General features: G+C 39.7%; 1 long non-coding RNA gene across 1 annotated transcript in view; it reads left to right on the top strand.

The window, feature by feature from the left end:
- Window positions 1–6,856: 6,856 nt before the first annotated feature.
- LOC119741963 overlaps window positions 6,857–22,098 on the top strand; it is a 42,987-nt gene continuing 27,745 nt past the window's right edge. Inside the window, exon 1 of the long non-coding RNA XR_005272794.1 lies at window positions 6,857–7,077. This is a non-coding gene — a long non-coding RNA (uncharacterized LOC119741963). The remainder of the gene's footprint in view (window positions 7,078–22,098) is intronic.

Raw genomic sequence — 22,098 nt, 5'->3', positions numbered from 1 at the left:
ATCCATTAGTGGGTGAGAGAGCAGGTAGTGGTGTGAGCGTACTGCTCGACACCCTAAGAACGAGGTTGACAGCAATGACAATAGTAAACTGGTAAAAGTGTACTTCGGCGGCCAATTTCTGTATTCTGTGAGACAACTAAATCCATTTTCTTTTATTGGACCCACCAAATACCTGGCGATACTAAAAAGCAGCATGAGTGTCATGGAATGAGGACAAGGTTATGGCTTTTTTGAAATATGGGGTAAAAATGATGGGAATGATGAAGGAAAAAGCATGAAAATGAAGAGAAGCGTGCCAGCTTATGCCAGATGATGTGTTGATTCCAACGCGCGTCGACTTGAAAAATAATGGATAAGAAAGTCATTGTTTTTGTCCAAATACTGTTGGATATCTGAAGGTCTAGGGGAAAGGAAGATTGCTTGGGGTTGCAGAAGTGATTGTGGAGCAATGAGAACTGTCTGTTTTGGAGCTATAAAGGAACAACATTTCGGACCAATGCGACGTCGGACCAATGGGGCATCGGACCAATGGGACGGACCAATGGGACGGACCAATGCGACGTCGGACCAATGGGACGTCGGACTATAGAGATGTAACCCTTTGTTAGTCCTTCCACCCCATCCTCTGTGATGTTCACCTACTAGTGCCCCACCCAAATAATCACTTGTGTATTTCTCCTCCCAACCCTGCTTGCTTGTAAATCCCCACGTTTGTTTCTTGTACCTCCGTCATTTTGCCTTTGAAAAAGAACTTCAGCATCCTCTTGCCGCATTACTTTTTCAGACTGTTATATTTCAGGTAAATCCAGTCAGAAAGCAGTTTGCAGCAGTCCTATTCGTTTTCAGAATTATTTAGTTGCTGCTTCTAGGTTTTTTTTTTTTTTTAAATAGAGGAATGTAAAGAATTCATTGTTCAGTGTGAAGTTATTTAAACAACACGAAACGTGTTTAAAGACTTTCTGATTACTTCAGACATTTTACTTAAATTTCTTGAATAAACCACAAGGAAGCGTGCCAATGAACGAACCAGTGAAATCATTTTCTGTTGATTACTAGCTCCGATTGGAGCATCCCATATATTTGAGCTTTATCGATTCAGCTTGGCCTTAGATTAAAACATGTCACATTCACAGACTTTTGTTGGAATTATTGACTCGTATGAAAAACATACTAAAGCCTGATATACCGTAAGGTTTCCGGCGCTATACCCTATCTGATGGACTTGTTACTTATCAAATTGATTTCAAGCCTCGCGTGGTTGAAACCTATATCGCTTGTTATTTGCATGTTTGAAATGTGCGTCATTAATTAACTTCATCATTTGGTTATACAATCATAAAAAAAAATCATGCTGCAAGCGCAGAGGTGATTCAATCAATGGCTATAAATGAGCTATACAATCCCGGCCAAAATGGTTGGGACACCTGGAAATGACCTTAGCCTCCCACGGTCACCCACTCCCCGCTCCCCGGTCAATGTTGTTCTCTCCAGCTGAGATGGAGCACAGACCGCGCAATGAGAGACAGCATTGAGCGGGGGCCGGGGGGTGGGGGCCCAGCGAAGTTAGCCAGTATTGTAAGTGGTCCCTCTACATGTAGTCAAAATATACTGACTGGTTTTCCTAGTTATTGAAAATTTAATAGGAAATTAAGGAATTTAGTTAAACATGCAATGTTTCATTAATAGGCCTATGACTAGAAAAAGTAGTTGCGTCATGACTCCATTTTTAGCTATTTGCATATTTTAGGTTTACTATTAGGGTAACTATTTCTCATTTGCATACGTATCCAATGAAATGTTGGATATGCGAATGAAATGATCCATTAGTGGGTGAGAGAGCAGGTAGTGGTGTGAGCGTACTGCTCGACACCCTAAGAACGAGGTTGACAGCAATGACAATAGTAAACTGGTAAAAGTGTACTTCGGCGGCCAATTTCTGTATTCTGTGAGACAACTAAATCCATTTTCTTTTATTGGACCCACCAAATACCTGGCGATACTAAAAAGCAGCATGAGTGTCATGGAATGAGGACAAGGTTATGGCTTTTTTGAAATATGGGGTAAAAATGATGGGAATGATGAAGGAAAAAGCATGAAAATGAAGAGAAGCGTGCCAGCTTATGCCAGATGATGTGTTGATTCCAACGCGCGTCGACTTGAAAAATAATGGATAAGAAAGTCATTGTTTTTGTCCAAATACTGTTGGATATCTGAAGGTCTAGGGGAAAGGAAGATTGCTTGGGGTTGCAGAAGTGATTGTGGAGCAATGAAAACTGTCTGTTTTGGAGCTATAAAGGAACAACATTTCCTCAGACGTCACAGCTGCATGGCTCACAACGCAAAGTCCATGCAGTATTTGAGCCACATTTTATGGGGCTATAAATTGGGTGGTACGTGCATGACCTACAACCCGGAGAAAAAAATCCCGCATTCGTATCGTATCGGACAAACTCTATCCAAATATCCCCTAAAATTTAATTTGCAGGGATACAGGATAAACTATAGACATAAAAATAGACAAAATAGCGGGTGACATGCACCGTGTGGAAAGAAATCTCTTCTTGGAAGAAATGTGGTTCTGAGGACGAACAGAACACACTGCCGAAACGTCGAGTTTTACACTCAACCAACCGGTTCTTTTCAGAACCACACTTCTTCCAAGAAGAGATTTCTTTCCACATGGTGTTACCCGCAATTTTTGTCTATTGTTTTTAGGTCATCCGCCATGCAAAGCTTCAAGTCATGTATAACTATAGACGTCTATGGAGGTATATGGAAAAAAAATTTTTTTTACTGGTTATTAGCGGGTAAAAAGCTTGCATAACGAATACCAATTTTGTTCAAAGATAAACAATTGGGTAATCAAGATAAAAACATGGCATTTTCCCAGACTGTGAAATAAATGTAAAAAGTCGGGAACTTCCAGTAAACACCGATTATGACGTGTTATTGAATGTTTTTATCTTACCATTGTTCTGAAATGCTACAATTTTTTTTTATGAAATACAGGTTTGGGAAATACTCCGGAGTGACAGTAACTTATTGGCCTCCGTAACTATGTTTTTGTGCCAACTTTGAGTTAACCTCTACAGGGTGAGTAAAAAAAAAGAAACCCAAATGTTGGGACTATTGTTTTATTGAAGTTCTGCATGTAGCACTTTCGAAATCTAAGATATGAAAGCCCAATTCATACGCTTTCTTTTAGTACAAGAATCATTCAGATCACTTATGTACTTTTCAAGTTACGGAATTTCAAACACAACCACCGTTTAAGGTTCTGTCCACGGATCACAACAAAGTTCAGTGTTCTTTCAGCAAAACAAATCACATAGGGATGTGTGTGAATTGTTTTCGTTTTGGTGAAAGAACGCACACCTTTTTTTGTGTGATCCGTGGACAGAACCTTAAAATGGTGGTTGCGTTTAAAATTCCATAACTTAAAAAGTACATGAGTGATTTGAATGATTTTTGTACTAAAAAAAGCTTAAGAAGTGGACTTTCATAATGTTAGATTTTAAAAAATGCTACATGCAGAACTTCAATAAAATAATGGTCCCAACATTTGGGTTTCGTGGTTTTTTTTTACTCACCCTGTATAATTACCTTGCCATACGTTATGGGGTCCTTCAATAAATTTGGGGTTCGATTTTTTTTGGGGGGGGGGGTTCCTGTTACATCTGACATAATATTTTGTAATTACTGAATACACTCTTTTGTGCCTTTTACAGTAATGAATAGAACAGAGTCACTTAAACCTCAACTTTTTGCTTAACGATTTTTTTTATTCGTACAATTTTAAATAACTTCTTTTTTTTGTTCACTCTGTCAAAACGTCTGTCTGTTTCCTAATTTAACTCACAAGAAATTATTCAAGAAAGTACCCAAATATCCCTGACCAATGTGGAGGTTTAAAACGAGACTTCTACTTTACATTAAAAATCAAACAAAACTTTAAGAACATTTTAAAATGTAATTGGAGTTGAAATGTCTACCTCCGATTGTCAATAACCTGTCAATGCCACCAGTGGGCGTAGCCTTATTTTTTTTGGGGGGGGGGCACGTCCAGCATTTTATGAGGGTCAGGGGACACCAAGGGCGAACCAAGGACCTTTCCCCAAAATTCGAAAAGGGAATTTAAAAAAAAGGAGGCATCTGATTAATTACTAAAAAATATACTAAAAAAACACTTCCTTGACGAGAGGCATGGGGGGGGGGGGGGGGGGTCGGAGCGGGGGGGGGGGGGAGGAACTGAGAATTGATGGAAGTGGGGCGTGCCCCAGGACCCCCTTGGTTAAGCCACTGAATGCCGCGGTAAGGTATGACTACGGGCCGACGTGAGCAAGAATATTGGGCAGTCACATCCAGCATTGTATATTATCTTTTTTTTTCACAAGCATCGGTTTCGTTCCGGAAGTGGCTTCGAGAGACCTCTAATGAAAATTGACTTAGGGATTCTGGATCTATCAACGAGGAGCATCTATACCTATTAGCACTGATGGGCCAGAGCTGGCCGAATCGCTGGGGTATTTCTATTTAGTTTGGACATAAAGGTTTCAAAATGATTTATAAGACATGTCTGAAGCGAAGCCAAGGTTTAGAAAAACTCCTCATAGCGATCGTTCCAGAGGGCGCTATTCTTGTGGTCCATTCTAAAAACGAGATGAGCTGCAGGTGAGCTCTCAGAAAGTTATTTGCGTCACTTTTTCAAAATGAAAAAAATAAATAATTTTCGTTAAGTCCATTATTAACAGATGTAAACAAATTAACAAGGCAAGTAAAATTTCGAGTCAGATTTATCGGCGTCGTATATACGCGCTGGTAACTCAAGACACGGAACAAAGAATTGCGAACGTTTTTTTTTTTTTTAGACCGATGGACTCTAGATAGACCCGTGGGCCAGACGCGCCTAAAAAATGAAGTCCGTTCAAGATTTCTGGTGGAAACATAAAAATGCTTGTTCTTTGTCGATTCGAGGGTGCTGAATTCAATTTTGTCTGTTGCCAAGCTCTCAGGTGGCACGTTTAAGCACAATCATTTGCCGTCCCCAAAACATCCATTTTGGGGGCCTCTGACAACCGATGGCGCAATCATCCCCTTAAGGATCTCAGGAATGGCCCCTCCGATTTCAATGCAGATTGTAACCCACTTGGAATAATTAATGATAAATAACTGTAAAGATTGTAGGCTCATAGCCAAAGGGCTTCCACAATAACGGTAATAATGAATCGACTACTGCAACTCACTACTCAACGGACTCGAGCAATCCGATCTGGCCCGCTTGCAGAAAATTCAAAATAGAGCAGCCCGGGTCATCTTCTCCCTTCCAAGACACACTCACACATCCCCACTTCTTCAGCAGCTTCATTGGTTGAGAAACGCATCACTGGTACAAGACAGCCTTAATAATGTACAAAGTAACCACTAACTCATCTTCAGAATACATTTCAAGCTCACTGGATCTTACAGCACCGGCACGAAGAAACTTACGCTCCCAGGGGAACCTACGTATTCCTCGCACTGCAAAGAAAGCAGGAGATAAGGCCCTCACTGTGGCGGGTCCAAGAATCTGGAACTCCATCCCACAATCAGTTCGATGCTCCACCTCAATACATATGTTTAAATCCTCACTTAAAACCTACCTGTTCACTTCATTCATGTTAATGTTCTTTTTTGTTTTTTTTCCTACTATCAGAGGTGTCCTTGGTTGCGCTTTGTAACCTTTGGAAAAGGCGCGTTATAAATGTTATTATTATTATTATTATTATTATAATGCAAAAACAATGCAATGTTTTATTACATGTACCACCTGGTTTTTAAAGCATAACTGATTTAAATCCGTAATGCATTCCAGACTTTTCCCATAAATGTAAATGACTAAATTACATGTCATTAAAAAGCCTTTGATATCCAAAAAACTCATTATTAAAGTTTGTTATTGAGTTTTGGTAATTAAGTAGGAAATTTTGCAGCAAATAACGCTTTGGTCATATTCAATGTTGCATATGCTAACATAGTATTTTCCCAAAGTATCGTCACTGAAATTTTCCATGTGATGCTGAAAGATTACTGATAATGTCGTTATCAGTAATCTGCCGAAAACTTGAATTCCAAAAATTGTATAATTATGGGAAATAATTATGTAATAATACAACAAAATTGTTTTTCTTCAAGGCGTTATTATTCTCAAATGCAGAGCTCAAAGAGCTCTCTGTAGATGACCGAATTACGTCATTAACCTAACGTGAAGTATTTTAATGCCAAACGTTTCATAAATTTCCGTTTCATTATACTCCTTGAAATTAAAGTTATGCCATTCTCCAATTAAACAAAATGCGAATCAGATTGGGTATAAAACAACCTGGTTACTGTCGAAAATATACACGTTTTAACTTAAAAAATACGATTAGGTCAACGGAAATAATTTAGCCATTGTCATTACAGTAAACGGAAACCAGCTTTTAAAGGAAATTATTATTAATTTTGGAAAATAATCTTGGGAAATCCATAACATGATTCATAATTATTGTTTCGATACATCATCAGCGATATGAATGACAACCTCATGATGACACACGCGTTAGCGCTAGCATAGCGTTGACGATTACAAGGAGTAACACAAGTGGGGGTTATCATAAAATGTGATGGACAAACATGGGCAGAATATGCAATAAAGTCGTTTAATAAAAGAAGTGCATAGTACAATCAGATGCAAACGGAAGAAAATATCAAATGCAATATTACTTTACAATTACATGAACTATTCGAGACAGTAAAAAATGAAATGGTAAACAGCAAACACCCCTATGATAATAGTGGTCGTTTCCATCGATATTTTTCGCATAGTATTTTTCACACGATTCAGCAAGCCGGTTGTTTCATTGCTCCGGTAAATTTCTAAGGGAAAAATGATGTTTAAAAACATAAAAAGGCAAAAATCTCAAGTTTTATTCTTCCACACCCATGAGACAATGATCAGAGACTAAGAATCGACAAGAATTTTCACGAAAGGAGAGGATTTGAGGTGATAAACATGCCGCTGCCTTTCGACTTGGACAAGCGGTGGGGATCTGATCGCAGGTAGGCCGGCCTAGCGCTAGGTGGTTTTGTTGTGACATTTCACTGCATGGCAGTTGTGTGTAGTCTCCGAAGTGCAGTGTTGACTAGATTGTCTCAGGTCAATATGGAAAACCGGTGTTGGTTCCGTGAATTGTCAAGGGAAACAAAATAACCTCCAAATTGACATTGCCATGTATTAAACTGTAAAAGCAGGAGTGATCGAAAACCAGAGTGCTGGGTGCATCCATGTTTGTGCACAAACCTATGGAAAACTTGAAATTTTGTGTGATTATGAAGAATGAATGTTGCAAACTGATGCCAGTTTTTTCTTCATAATCATCTCAATAATGGTCACTCATTGCAAAATAGTTGAAAAGACATGAATCTTGGACTGAGAAACATTTCCAATTTGTTAGGAAATACTTGGAAAATTTTCTTGACTCTCCATAGACTTTGTACACAACCACTGAATTGGTGTCTGGATACTACATTCTTTCCGAATTTTGTACGGCTATACATGTGCATCTGCGTTTGTTTTCTATACAAGTGCGTTATCGAAGCCGATGCGCCTACACTGAAATGCACAATCAGTAAATGAGCATTTCATTTTGCTCTGCTCAAGCTACACAAATGCTTGCACATATCCGCTTGCAGATTATATTTGTTGTGACGTTTTGTAACCGTCATGGTACGCTTCAGTTGTTCGTGTATGTTGTACTAGCGGTTTGCATTGAGAGTAGGCCTACACTTTTAAAATTCAATCCATCTAATTTCATTATGTTCTACAAACACGCACATAAATTCGAAATGTCTGTGCGCAGGAAGGATTCAACGTATCTCCATGCATAAGAAAGAGGAGTTAGTGCTCTAGTAATTTAATATAGGTCCTAGCTCTATGTTGAAATTTTGCGTGTGCATGTTACTGTTGGTTGTCCAGCTCACTTACTTCATGGGAGATTCTCCAGTATTTGGAAGTAGGGGCAGTATTTGGAAAAAAAACCCAGTATTTTCCAACCATGGTCGGTTTACCATTGTTGGAAATCGATACAAAAATTTCACATTTCTTGAAAATGACAGCATACCAGGTGCCATGATTTCACAGGATGTGTCAGACTAGTATTCACATTTAGCCGAGTATGGTTCCTAATAATTTGGGCGTTTTGTTTTGTTGATCAATGTTTGCAAATGTTGTATAAGTGGCAGAGAAATCAAGTTAGTCTGTAGATCTTTTGAACTCAACTGTTTGTGTACATGGAATAAGTTTCTTTGTTTCCCTTGCTCTCTTCACCCTATTAACCTGTGAAGTTCAGTAGTTCATGCTCCCCGCCCAGCTGACTTGCCGGCCCATAACAGCACCCATGCCAGACACAACAGCCCAATTACTTACCCCTGTCACCCATATGATTGGGTGTTATTCAGCCCCTATTGCACCCCAATCATCAGGGTCACCCATGCAGGAAATAATCCTTCCCCCATTGTACCTCTATTCAGTCTGGGTTGTTTTGGTGGACAGAGAGGGGATAATGCTGTATTGTATGTACATCTGAGGACAAACACAAACTCTGGATTCGGGGTCATGCAAGTTTGCTTTCTCTCTATTTTTGGTAGGAGGGTGGCAAAAACCAAAACCAACAACAAACATAAACCACTTTCATGAACCACAAACATCAGAAATGTCTGACTCCTTTGTGCTCCGATAAAAAAAACTACTAAAGCATTAGAATTGGTGGGGGGGGGGGGGGACCTGAAAAGGGGCTGAAAGGGGGGCACTTCGGTGCTACCGGTATACATGTAAATATAATCATTATACCTCATACATAAGTATTCAGCTCGAGAGCCAGCTTCTCACTGGTCCATCACGTGCCAGCCACTAGTTTTGCTGTTTACCAAGTGCGTATGTGAGGTTTCACGCACCTGTAGGTTAAATACGCAATTCAAAGTAGACAATTGCGCGGGTTAGTTATGTTAAAAGATGGGGGCACATGTAAGCACAACAACGTTTTGTTGAAAAAACTGATACATAACTTGTTGAAATTTTTGTAAAGTACAATGTACCTGAAAAAAAGATACGAATAACAGACAGTTAATATCAGGTTGGTAGTCAGGTCCCCTCGGTATTAGAAGTTGACAAAATGTGTCCACACTTTGTGGTCACGAGGCGCCATCGACTGTTCATCACTTGCCAGATTTCTCACATTCCAAATGATGTTTGACTTTTGAGATGTGACTGCACTTTAGAAAACTAAGAAAATATAGGGGGGGATGGTGGATGAGACTTGGGAGGATAGGCCTGGATGTTTCCTGCAGTTTAGGGTTTCATTTGTGAAATCCAGGCAAGGGTAATCCCAGGCACGATGATTCATGGAGCATGATCTGTTTCCATCACACTACATTATGTTTGTGGAATCACATCAGTCTATAAAATCACAATCCTCTGTGTGGGCCGATTCAAAATCAGTTTCAAGAACCGTCTTGTGGCCCATTATGTAGCAAAGTATCTTTCTCTTTCTCTGTCCTGACCAGCTACCATACTTTGCTCTCTATTTTCTCGTAGTGATAATCTCATCTGGGGGAGTGTGGCCTAGTGGCTAGTATTCGTGACTCCTGATCAGAGGGTCAGGGTTCGAATCCAGCTGCTGGTCATAATTGTGTCCTTGGGCAAGCCACTTCATCCCCACTTGCCTCTCTCCACCCAGGAGTATAAATGGGTACTGGCATTAGCTGGGGAGTAACCTGCGATTGGACTAGCATCCCATTCAGGGGGAATAGAAATATTCTCAGTTGTTTCATGCTACCGAAACCTGAGATAAACGCCGGCCTGATGGGCCACATTGGCTCATGACAGACTTTACTACGTTACTTAGTCTCATTATTAAATGTAATATCTTTGATTCCTGTTGTCTGTATGTTCATCAGTACATGTACCGATACGTCCTTGGTTATTGTTTGTGTTCCATATGTACTTGTCCATTAGTTTGTCTGTTTTTCTTGAAATTTTTTGAAATTACTTTTACAGTTTTGCTTTTTAAGTATAGGCTTGCCCCTATAAGCTTCGGCTTTTGAAATCATGCTTTTATAAATCTTAAGATAACTACTTACTGTCATGATGCTTTTACTTTGCTTTTGATGGAAATAAATGTTAATGAAATTGAAAAAAAAATTGAAATAATTCTGAGGTCTTTGGAATCAACCAGGAAATGTCTGGATTTCTAACTGAACGGTTATTACTCAACCACCTGTTTCCACTTACGTTTTCCCTGTGATTGCATGATGTACAAAACAGTTGGGTAGCCCCTACTTGATCTTGTCTGGCTGCGGAACAAATGCGCACGTGATAGCTGACTCAAAACCCCAGAACGTGACACTTAGAATCAGGCCTTCATTTTGTAGAACTCTGATTGCTGTGGACCATATGTTGAACTGTTGCAAACCTCACACACACGAACGCTTGCATGGTAACACCTCTGTCCGTGATCAATGAAGGGAATTGGCAATTTTCAGAACTGCCGTTGGGGCAAAGCCAAACTAGAATTGATCAAACTCAATGAAGAGTACGACAGAGGCTCCGTATAATTTTATTGTGGCTATTTTGTTGTGGTTCCCTAATAGGTCATATTTCTGAGCAAATAAGGCAAAGTAACGACGGCACATTTCGGGGGTGCAAACAGTTGAAATATTAGGGCTGTCCAATTTTGAAAAATTTAGTTTCACCGAAATTTCAGATATATTCCAAAAGTGCAAGCCGCGACTGCGTGCTGCACTGGTAAAAAGTTGCATGAAGAGTGTGCCAGTTAAGATTTGCTTGCGGCAATCGATATGGGGCGCTAGAGTGTTTAGGATTTTATAGCTGTAAAAAGGCTTTAACCCTAACCCCCCTAGGCCCTCTGGCTAAAGAAAAAATTGGATTCAGCCTCAATCCTCCAAAATCATCCGTTATTTCTTGAATTCACCGGTAGTCGGTGGAGGGTGACCACTGCCTCAATCCTCCAAAATCCTCTGCAAATTACTGCAATGGTTTGAGGCAGTGTGAATGGCGTTGAAATACGAGAAAAACACAGGGCTGATTTATGCATAGCTGAACATAACCAATGCAGGATTTGGCCTACTGGCTTGACGTGATGCTTAATTCCTCCACAGAAAAGCGATACATCTTTGCCATTCCTCCTCAATCCTCTAAAATCATCCGAAACCGGCAGGAGGATTTCGGAGAATTGAGGAGGGTTAGGGTTAATCTACCAAAAGGATTTGAACAATAAACCGCCGTCAACAAAAAAGTTACCATCGACAAAAAAGTGGCACCTTACAATAAAGTGCCGCAACTTGAAGATAAAATAACATCACAGTCGTGCATAGTGTTTTTTGTTTTCGAATATTGAAACTGGAAAAAGCTACATGTATTTGAATATCGATGGTCGAATATTCGACTATTCATTATTCGGGACAGCTCAAAGAAATCTATCACTTTCGTAAGCCATCGTGATCGATCTAAATTTGAAACGATTTTGAAATGCAAACTTGTGTCAATAACCTTGATTTCACAGCTGTTCCAACCCTCAATATGGCTCATTTGCTCAAAGTACAACCTAAGAGTGAAAGGCCTTTTGGCTCTCCTCAACACCTGACGGAGGGCCTCTTTGCTGACCCTGGCCCAAGGCAGAATTGCATCCTTGTCCGAACAGTGAGAGTTCTTCACAAGGTGCCTTCTGATGCTGTGTTTGTATGCATAAAATATGCGCACAGTTCGAGTGTGAACATAAGCAGTGTGTGGTCAGGAGCAGTCAGAATACAGAAAATAAACTGAAACAATTACCCTAACATTTAAATTAATATACATGGGTACATGTATATGCCTCTGTTGTTAAACTTGTGTACCAGTAGCAACAGAATAACTGTGCTATTCCTTTAGTTGAACTTCATCTGGTTTACAGGTGATTATAAAAAAAGAGAAAATTCATTGAATAATAAATAAGACCCCAAGTTGTTAACAGAAGGGTCCCTTTTTGTTTTTTTATTGTTACCGGTACAAGTATCAATTAACAATTGTTGGCTGGCGTGATGTAGGATATGACGTTTTTAACATCCGAGGGGCGCCTCGGAGTGCTATGCGCCCCAAAGGGTTAAAAATGCCATATCCTGCATCCCAGCAGTCAACAATTGTTTTTGTTGTATCGTGCCAATATAAAGTCAAAAAGTTAGGAGTTGTAACTTACTGTGCGAGAAATCAATTAAATCAGTGCGGTGTAACCTTTGATAATTAGGCAGGTTTCACGCCCTCAGTGTGTGCCATGCGTTTTAATAGACCAGACACGTAGCCATTCTTGACCAATGAAATTACAGTATCCAAGCACACGATATAACAACTTCATTTATCTATCAAATATAGGGCCTACTATTTTTTTTCCAAAGATATTTAATGGTTACTTTTCAACTTGTTATTACATTGTAGGTAGTGCTACATTGTACACGTCTATCATGCTTGATTTACCCTTATTAGCCCAAAATAAAACACATGAATTTGGATATTGCCGATAATGGACAAGACGATTGTTCAGCCTGGAATTTCACTAAGCTAGATTCCCATTGAAAGAATTTGCCATTGGTTTCTTGCTCTTGTTTGGAATTTCAAAATATATCAAGAGATAACATGTAGGATTTGTCTTGCCAAACAACTGAAAAGATTCCTTTAAGTTCTCCCTGCGGCATCGTTCGTCAAATAATTGTATGTAACCTTGCTGGTCCGGGCCTACTCTTGTTTCACGTAATTTCCAGTTCATAAGACGGAAGATCCAAGATCCTTATTTCTCAAGTAACCCTGCACCACATTTCTTACTCTAATGACACTCCACTTAACTGCCCTGTTTGCCCACCCCGAATTGTTGATTTAACCCAGTTGAGCAAACTGCTAGTCAATCACCAGATCAGGATTGCAGAGCATCCCTTGACTTTGATGGGTTGTTATATTAAATTCAAGCCATAATGGTTCCACTGTTAAGTGTGGTTTCTTGTCGGGTCGTCACCCTTCGAGGGAATTCAATTTCCCCAATAAATTTTTTTTTTAAATGGTGACCATGAACTTCATATTACTAAGGTTGGCAGGAGGGTGGGGGGAGGACAAAAAGGCTGCTTGGAGTACGTGTGCAAGTCTTGTCGTGGATTGAATGTTATCTTATTTTTTTTTTCCAACTTGCATTTTTGGCCAGGTGGTAAAATTTGTATATGTTTATGTTTATCTTGCAAAAATCATCATTTCAGTTGCTGTTTCGTGTATAATGCAGGCCTGCATGCATTTTTACCTCGGATCTGCTGATTTCCACGTTTTTTTTACTTCTCATGAATGTCATTACAAATTAAAAAACACTTTGCAAAGGCTTGTGTGGTTAGGAATGTCCTCGTTTTTTTTCTTAATTCCCAGTTGCATGCCTGACAATGACAATTCCTCCATCCCCTCCTACCTTGGCATTTGTTTATTTTTATTTTTAAGCCTGATTCGTTGTCTCTCTATCTCTCCCCCCCCCCCCCAAAAAAAATGTGCAAACAATTGTTCGCAGTGTATGGTGTAAATAGCTTTCCCCAAGTCTTTGTAGTGGAAGTACTGTACATACCGTACACAGTCAGTGGTTAGTATTGGTTTGTGCTCAAATTTGTATCCTTGTGGAGACACGCACACAATAGGGAACAAAACATTGTAAAGGTCTCCACAAGGCAACTTCTATAGATGAATAGGTCTCCACAAGGTTTTCACGAAATAGATATATGGATTTTACTCAAAAACTAGGAATTTCCAAGGTGGGTTGATCAGTCGCAAATGGAAGAGTTTTAGAAAAGGGATATTAAGTCCAAATTTCAGCCAAGGAAATTAATTCTGGTTAAAATAAGAGCATTTTGAAACTTCACTTTCAAAATTGAAAACTTTACTACCGGTACACGAGAACAAAGAAATGTCTCCACAAGGATACAAATTTGAGAGTGTGTGTACACCGTGTTTTGAACTTGGAACTTGGCCGCTGTACATGGCCTGTTGTGGTGGGGCTTCGGAGAAGTGTACAAATGACACTCAAAAGTCAGTATTTGTGATGTTAATTTTAATCTTAAAATTTGGCTGATAAAGCTTGTCTTTTTCAAAAATGGTTTTTTTCGGCAAAAAAAAAAATACCAGTGGGAAGTGGTTGAGAGAGTCAACAATCACTCACTCAGCTAGTGGATAATTGCAGTAGGTGTGCCATAAATACAAGGGACTCATAATCTCCAAACTGGAAACAATGAACTGTATTGAACTTTGAGCCTCAAATCAATCATAATCAATTTGATCCTCATGTTGTGGTAGAGCGTTCCTTGGAATTGACATGGTTTATGGGGTCATTGGACAGCACTGCTGACTGATTGCACAAGGGTGCTTGATCTGTCAAAACAGGTGGTTGGCTATGCAGTCAGAGCATCATGTGCAGTCTCTGTTTAGCAGCTCCATGTCCCTGAGCCTACTGGGCACTAAAAAAAAAGCTGCATTAGGCGAAAAAAAAAAAGTCTCCGGTTTCTGGTATGCGCGCGCGTCGCCGTAGCCATGCGCGTCGGCAAAATGAAAAAGGTTTTTTTTCAATGACAGATGATGTCTCAAAACGCCAAACTCACTGGTTTGACTGGAATCCTGCTACTGCACAATTTTAACGTGTTTTTAGATGGGGTTATGATCGAGAATAAGCTTTATGTGGCCTCTCTGGACTCCCATATATTTGCACTAAGTTTAGTCGGGCACCATTTGCAGTCATCAGCCGACATTTGAAGCAAAAAAGTCAGGTAAAAAAAAAAAAAACGCCGCGTCGCCGCACCACTTTTTGGACAAGCTCCATACCAGAAACCGGAGACTTATTTTTTTTGGCCTTAGGCTACTTTAAAAAACCTTTCTTGTCCGGGTTTATTTTTGTTTAAGGGGAGGAGGCAGCTTTTTTCTTTTTTGCTGTCAAAGTCTGTACCAGATTTTGGACTTGTACATAGCTGCAATTTTGTTATAAAATGATAAAACAAAATATTACAATTGTATGATTTAACAAAAGGGAAAAAAAGGGAGGGGGGGGGGGAAAGAGGTGGGCCGGAAAAAAAGATGGCTAGGGATAAGAAACTTAAATTTTGATAGATGCACTCGGGTTACCTCATGCGCAACATCCTTGAATGTAATCATTATGTTGCTCGTGAAATAATCGGAGTGCGACTATCAAAATGTAGTTTTAGAAAGAAGTTGGGCCTGTAACCAAGCCATGATGTGCAAATGCTCTTTTATTTGCTTTTGCAGAATTAAATACTTTGATTGATTTCGAGAGGGCTTCTACATTTACAAAAAAACCTAAGGATGAAATTTGAAATTAAGGAAATCAGAATTTACACGTATACCCACACGTTAAGATTTAATATAATTTCAACAAAGGTGACCCATTAACAAAACTGTAGACTGAATACATTAAAAAGTATGTTTCCAAATTACATTTTATTAAACAGCACTGAACCATGTGCAAACAAATTTAAAAAACAAAATGCAATTTGAATTTAAATTGATGATGAAATGATAATTATAATACTAAAAAACACAGCTACTTTTGCATATATATATATGTGCATTACATTTTTTTGCATTGGATAATGTTTTTAGCTGTGCACATTTTCATTTTGTTGTTGTGTAAATTTGGTCTTACATACAATATGAACATGCATTGGAATTTTTTGTATACATTTTGTATATGCATGGATGTTATCCACATAATTACCTTTCATGTAAATATCGCCTATTAACCTCATACAGTTCATGTGGCTCGTGTCCTGGATATTAAATTATCCTGAAGACTGTATGCAGAAAAGCTAATCCCCTATTCAGCCCCGCTTCCAAATTTAATTACCCCCCAGAAAAAACCCAAACACTAGGCCCCTAAACGCAACTACGAAAAAAACACCAAGGCCCTATACTACTGTGGCCCTAAGGGAAAGCTTTTTGGGAATCATCCATATAAAGAAATGCCGAGCTTTTTTTTCAGATTCGAGTTGTCGCTGCGAATGTTTAAGTCCTCGAGACAGTAAGGCTTTCCCCTCATATCAGGCCACCGCGTGCGCCACGTCTGTGCACCACGTGAAGGGAAAGATGACTCACAGGATATCAAAAGTGTCTTTCTTTCCTCTGTTGGACATTGGACGTACATGTAGCAGGGGCTTTGCCGCCTTGCCGATCCAGCTTGTCTTACGTTTTCTTTTCTTCACGTTAACTGGGCTGCAACTTAATAGCTGACAGGCGGTGATATAAGTACTTGCATGCAATGGAGATATTATGCGGTTTGGGAAATACCGTGAGATTGTTCACACCATGTGTACATAATTATGAAGTGTAACTTGTAACTCACACTAGTAGTGACCTATTAATGTACATAAATGACAATACGGTATTTTATAATGTATGTCGACAATGAATGCATTGAATTAACAAAATGCCTAAAATATATTCTTGTAATGAAATGATTATGACATTTCTATATTGTGGTACCGATAATAAAAGAATTCCGAGGACACATGTACCGTACCATACAGTTTCCTTTAACAAAAGCATACAGCATGAATAAATGAAGTGGACAATCAATGCAGTATGTGTGCATATATCGTATATACATTGCGTGCCCTTTGTGTTGATTAATCATCAACATGTATACATGTACGGTAGTTCTGCAAATGTATGCTTGTCAATGTACATGTAGGCCTACACGTTAAAAGATACAGCAAGTCAAATACACATATACCGGTACCTATTCCAACTCCAAATTTTGCATGATTTTGATGGGTATTGTACTACTTGTTTGTCACATGACTTTATTTCCCAATATAAAGGGCATCAATGTTTAAGCATCTGAAATGTATACACTGAACATGTACAGTACCCTTGTACAGTGGTACCGGTAAATGTAATTCTTTGAAGCTTCAACAGGTTCTGTTAAAAAATGAGGTTAAATATGCTGACACCTGCTGTTGCTATGGGCGTCTCAGTTCTGGATGCTTCTTGCCTCTATGGTCACTAAGGGGATAAGGAAGGGTATGCCTTTGATCAGTATTCAGTGCAATGATCTTTAAAGGTAATACACATGCAACTTTGCTTTTGCTGTAATTTCAGAAATGGATGGATTTGTGAGTTAGTTTAAAACTTACAAGTACATCTTAGTAACCCTCCTGCTATCTGAACAGTCACAGACAGTAAAAATATCAATCGTCTTCCCTGCCATGCCTTTTACACAAGCTAGTCACCAACAGTCAGATCATATTTTATGCTATAGCCTTTAGTCAAGTCCTACGCGCTTACCCGGACACGTGACGCACCCCAGATGCTGGCACGTAAAAAGACTAGCACAAGCGGCGAAGCCGCGAGGGCCTTTACCATCTCGTGGAGAACACTTATAAATGATTTTCTTTACATTTGTCTACCGATTTGGTAGACATGCATAATGCATTACCCGTTGTGAATTGACCAATGAAAATGCAGAATTACTAACGTAAATCAGCCGTCGTCTGGCGCCTAACAGCACGCGCCCCATGGCGCGCGTGCTGTTGCTGGTAACCGCAAGCCACCGTTAGATGATTGGTTTATATTGCTTGATTTATATTACGTGAATAAAGGGATTAGTTCCACGAGATGGTAAAGGCCCTCGCGGCTTCGCCGCTCGTGCTAGTCTTTTTACGTGCCGGCATCCGGGGTGCGCTACGTGTCCGGATGGTCCGGGTATAGGCGGGTGGGACTTGACTAAAGGCTAGCTTTATGTGGGCTGGGAGCTCTTAACTGTAGAAAATAGTCTTGATTGATTTTGATTGATTTTGAATGAAAGGACGACTTGGCACAGAATATGTTTGCATAGGATCATTGTGACTTGACAACCGTCAGCAATTACATGCTTTGAATTCACCCAGGAAGATTGTGAGTCAGCCACAGGTACATGTACATAGGGCAACCTGCATACGTGATAAGGTCTTATGAACAGGTGGATTAAATGCTTTAAGCCTTAGGGATGGGTGGGTGCCACCCTTCTGTTCCTAGTCTTAGTTCCAGACTGAATTTAGATGTTTTTCTCAGAATGCAGCTGCTTCCGGGTCCCTGTCTAGCGTGGTTATTCCACTGTAGTTCTGGACAGGCAGGCTATTTTTCCTCGGATCAGTCTTGTACACTTGATATTTCCTCGTTTTTTTTGTTACATGTACTTTACAGTTGTATGCTTGTACAGAGGGCGCTATCCCAAGAATCAAATTCAATCTTAGGAACTTTGGCACTGATACTTTTGAAATTCCATGTTCACGTGACACAGGTGCAGTATTTTGAAAAAAATCATGCTTGAGGGACATGTATGCTCTACCTTTGGATATCAGTGCCGAAGTTCCTAATTTGACAGTGGTTTCATTTGCCCTGTACATGTATGGTACCACTAAAGTGGCTTAACTGTGACTGCCAGGGATCGGAGGTGGCGTGAATGCATTAGTGAGGGGGAGGGGGGGGGGGGGGGGGAGAAGGGGGGGAGGGGAGGGGGAAGGAATCAAAATCCTGGAATCTTTGACCAAGATTATGTCCTGTTCCAAACTCGACACCCTGATTTTATTTGCCATTCCCATCAGTGAACAATTAAGACACCCTGCTTTCCACTTTATCTCTAATTTGAATGGCTTATCTCCAAATCTGATAAATCGGATAAGGATTATGTGTAATCCGGCTTAACATATTATGAACATACAAATGTATGTAATTGTTGGCATGCATGTAGTGCTTCCATGGAGTACTGGAGTTTGGGAGGCTTCTGGTTTTGAGATTTGTGTTTGTGTAAGTTTGTTTGTTCCATTTTTCCCATCTCTTTTTTAAATTTTTTTTTTATTGAAGGGTGTGGGATAGTTGCACACCGTGTACCAACAAACCCTCCCTTGACTGTAGTACTCAAGTGCATGTGATCTTATTGCAATTTATGTAGAAAGTATGGAGATATCAAACTGACATTCATTAACCCTAACTAGAGACATTTTTGCTAGGATGCAACCTCAATCCTGCAAAATCCTCCAACTGCCTCCATGTAAAAATTGCATTTCTTGAATGTGGTCCTTGGAGGGGTTCACTGCCTCAATCCTGCAAAATCCTCCAGCGCACTGTCCGGCATGTTGAGGCAGAGCCAGTGACATCCTGGAGCAGTGGGGAGGATTTCAAGTATAATCTAGGCCTAAGCACGGCTGAGCATATAAACAACACACGGTCTGGCCCAAGACCTTGACACAGTGCATCCTCCAAAATCAGCCACACAATTTTGCCATAGCCTCAATCCTGCAAAATCCTTCATTTTGAAAAAGAGGATTGTGGAGGATTAAGGAAGACTTGGGAAGGTATGGTAACTAATGATATGTTCATGCTCATGTACAATGTACACACATACTGAAATTTGTATTCTTGTGGAGACATTTCTTTGTTCTCGTGTAGTAAAGTTTTCGGGTTTGAAAGTGAAGTTTCAAAAAGCTCTTGTTTCAACCAGAATTAACTTCTTTGGCTAAAATTCGGCCTTAATATCCCTTTTCTAAAACTCTACCATTTGCGACTGATCAACCCACCTTGGAAATTCCTAGTTTTTGAGTAAAATCCATATATCGATTTCGTAGAAATTGCCCTGCAGAGACGTATACAATCTTTTGTTCCCTATTGTGTGCACGTCTCCAGAGGGCACGGTATGTCAGATCACTAGTACAGGTACATGTACATGAACATGATCATCAGCCTGTATGTTTACCCACTGGTTTGAAGTATGAGAATCTGCAGTCTTGAGACTCAAGAACGAGACATGTGGGAATTGGCACCTCATATGTTGCCATGACATCATATCCATTGGCACTATAAAATTGAAATTGACACACCCACCTTGCGTGATGTGAGCCAACAGGTGCAACACAGTGACTGCTAAAAGTCAAGATGAAAGGCCATCTACAGCCACAAGAATAGCTGTAAGATATTCACATAATCTTGTGTGAAAACACCTACATGTAAATCTGACCTTTTCATAATCTCCATGGACTAATAAAATGTATGCTTCATATTTTGTAATTCCACATTTTTTTGGAATTGTTGGTATAGACACAGACAACATACTTGTACCAGTACGTACTGTATGTAGATGTACATTTATGGAGTATATAAAATGTCATTGTGTAAATTCAGGGTCCAAAGTGTGACATTTTTGTTCTGTCCCTGTTAATACCTCGGAACTTGTAATTTGCCATTCAAATGTTGTTTAAAATGACTATTTATTTGTTCGGTAGGTCTTTTGCTTTCAATTACGATAGACGAAGAATATACTGATGAGTGCATTGAGAATTACAAAATCATAGATGTCAGATGTAACAGGGACGGGAAAAAAGGAGACCCCATATTTACTAATGACCCATAAACTGTGAGTCAATAGTGAGTAGAGTAGAAAATACATGTTTTATGAGCTGACTCATATGGCAGTGTACCGGTATTGTCAATTAACCCTAACCGCCCTGAATCCTCCAAAATCCTTTTTGCAAATTGGAGGAATTTGCAGGATTGAGGTTACATGGCAAAAGTGCGTTGCTGATTTCGGAGTACGCACTGTGTCAAGGTCTTGGGCCGGACCTTGTGTTATTTATGCTCAGCCGTGCATAAATTTAGCCCTTGATTATACTTGACATCCTCCGCACTGCTCCAGGATGTCACTGCCTCTGCCTCAGCCTATTGACAGTCATAGCCGGAGGATTTTGCAGGATTCAGGCAGTGGTCACCCCTCCATGGACCATATTCAAGAAATAACGGAGGAATTTGCAGGATTGAGGTTATATGCTATTTTTCCATGAGGCCAATTGGAGGATTTTGCAGGATTGAGGCTACATCCTAGCAAAAAGGCCTAGGGAGTTAGGGTTAAAGTTACATTTAAAATTTGATGTAAGATGGGAAGGATAGAGTTTTGTATCTCTAAATGGTTTACACATATGTACATGTACGTATGTGGTTTTACTGCTTACAGTGCACGATGTATTTTACATAACCATAAATTCACTAAATGGTTTTGCCCTTCACCGATGTATTTCTATACTCCGTGTTGTCCCAAGCGATTGTAAGACAATTTCACAAACTACTCGGGTGGGACTCGAACCCACAACCTCCTGCTAACTAGTGCAGGCATCTTACCACTCGACCATCAAGCTTGCTGGTCGGCTGGCTGGTTTGAATATATCCATAAAGAAAGTACCATTATGAAAAACATTAGTATTATATCACTTGTCAAGCTCCTAAACATGGTTTGTGTGTTAAGAAATTTCAAAAGAACTTTTGATTAAGAAATTTAACCCCTTTTTTTGAATAACAAAACAAGGTACAGAACTGAAAAACAACATTGCTGAAATTTTCAAATTCCTTGAAAAAATATTCCTAAAAATAAATTGTTTACACAAAAAACACTGGTACTTTTGAATCCATCCTCTGAAAATATCCCTTGGCTGTTGTTGTACACTTTTTCCCTTCTCTTATTTTCCCAAAAGGAAAGGAAGATCTGTCCTTAATCACAGTCAGATGAAAAAAGAATAATGTTCCGCATATGTAAAAACATATCACGTTTCCAAATAATTTGGTCTCTCAAGAGTGTTTCTGAACTGCCTGTACAGTTGATGCCAGAACAAACTTGTATGACCCTACTTTGCATAACATTCGATACCCTTTCCATTAGTGTTGTTCACATACATTGTAGTACGCACTCGGCTGTAAATGTTTCATCGTTTCTTCATGTCTGCGACTGCCATCTACCCATTCTTTAATGAACCGTACTCGGAGCAAGGCAATCAGTCTGTGTTGCCTCAGCGTTCATTCGGGAGCCCGTTTTTTAATGCATTTTTGAGTGCCACCGATACATGCTTTCATCCACGTATTCACGCTATTGGGTCACGATTTCAACCCCCTTCCTTTAGTTTTGCTATTTTGATGGGACTGCCGCAGGGACACAGATTAATTTCACGGTTACTTGGAGGGTTAGTCTTCCAATTTTTCTTTTTCTC

This window comes from Patiria miniata, unplaced genomic scaffold (assembly GCF_015706575.1).
Source record: "Patiria miniata isolate m_02_andy unplaced genomic scaffold, ASM1570657v1 HiC_scaffold_5, whole genome shotgun sequence".
Lineage (NCBI taxonomy): Eukaryota > Metazoa > Echinodermata > Asteroidea > Valvatida > Asterinidae > Patiria > Patiria miniata.
The sequence above is the reverse complement of the archived record's forward strand: the minus strand, read 5'-3'. Positions and strand labels throughout refer to the sequence as shown.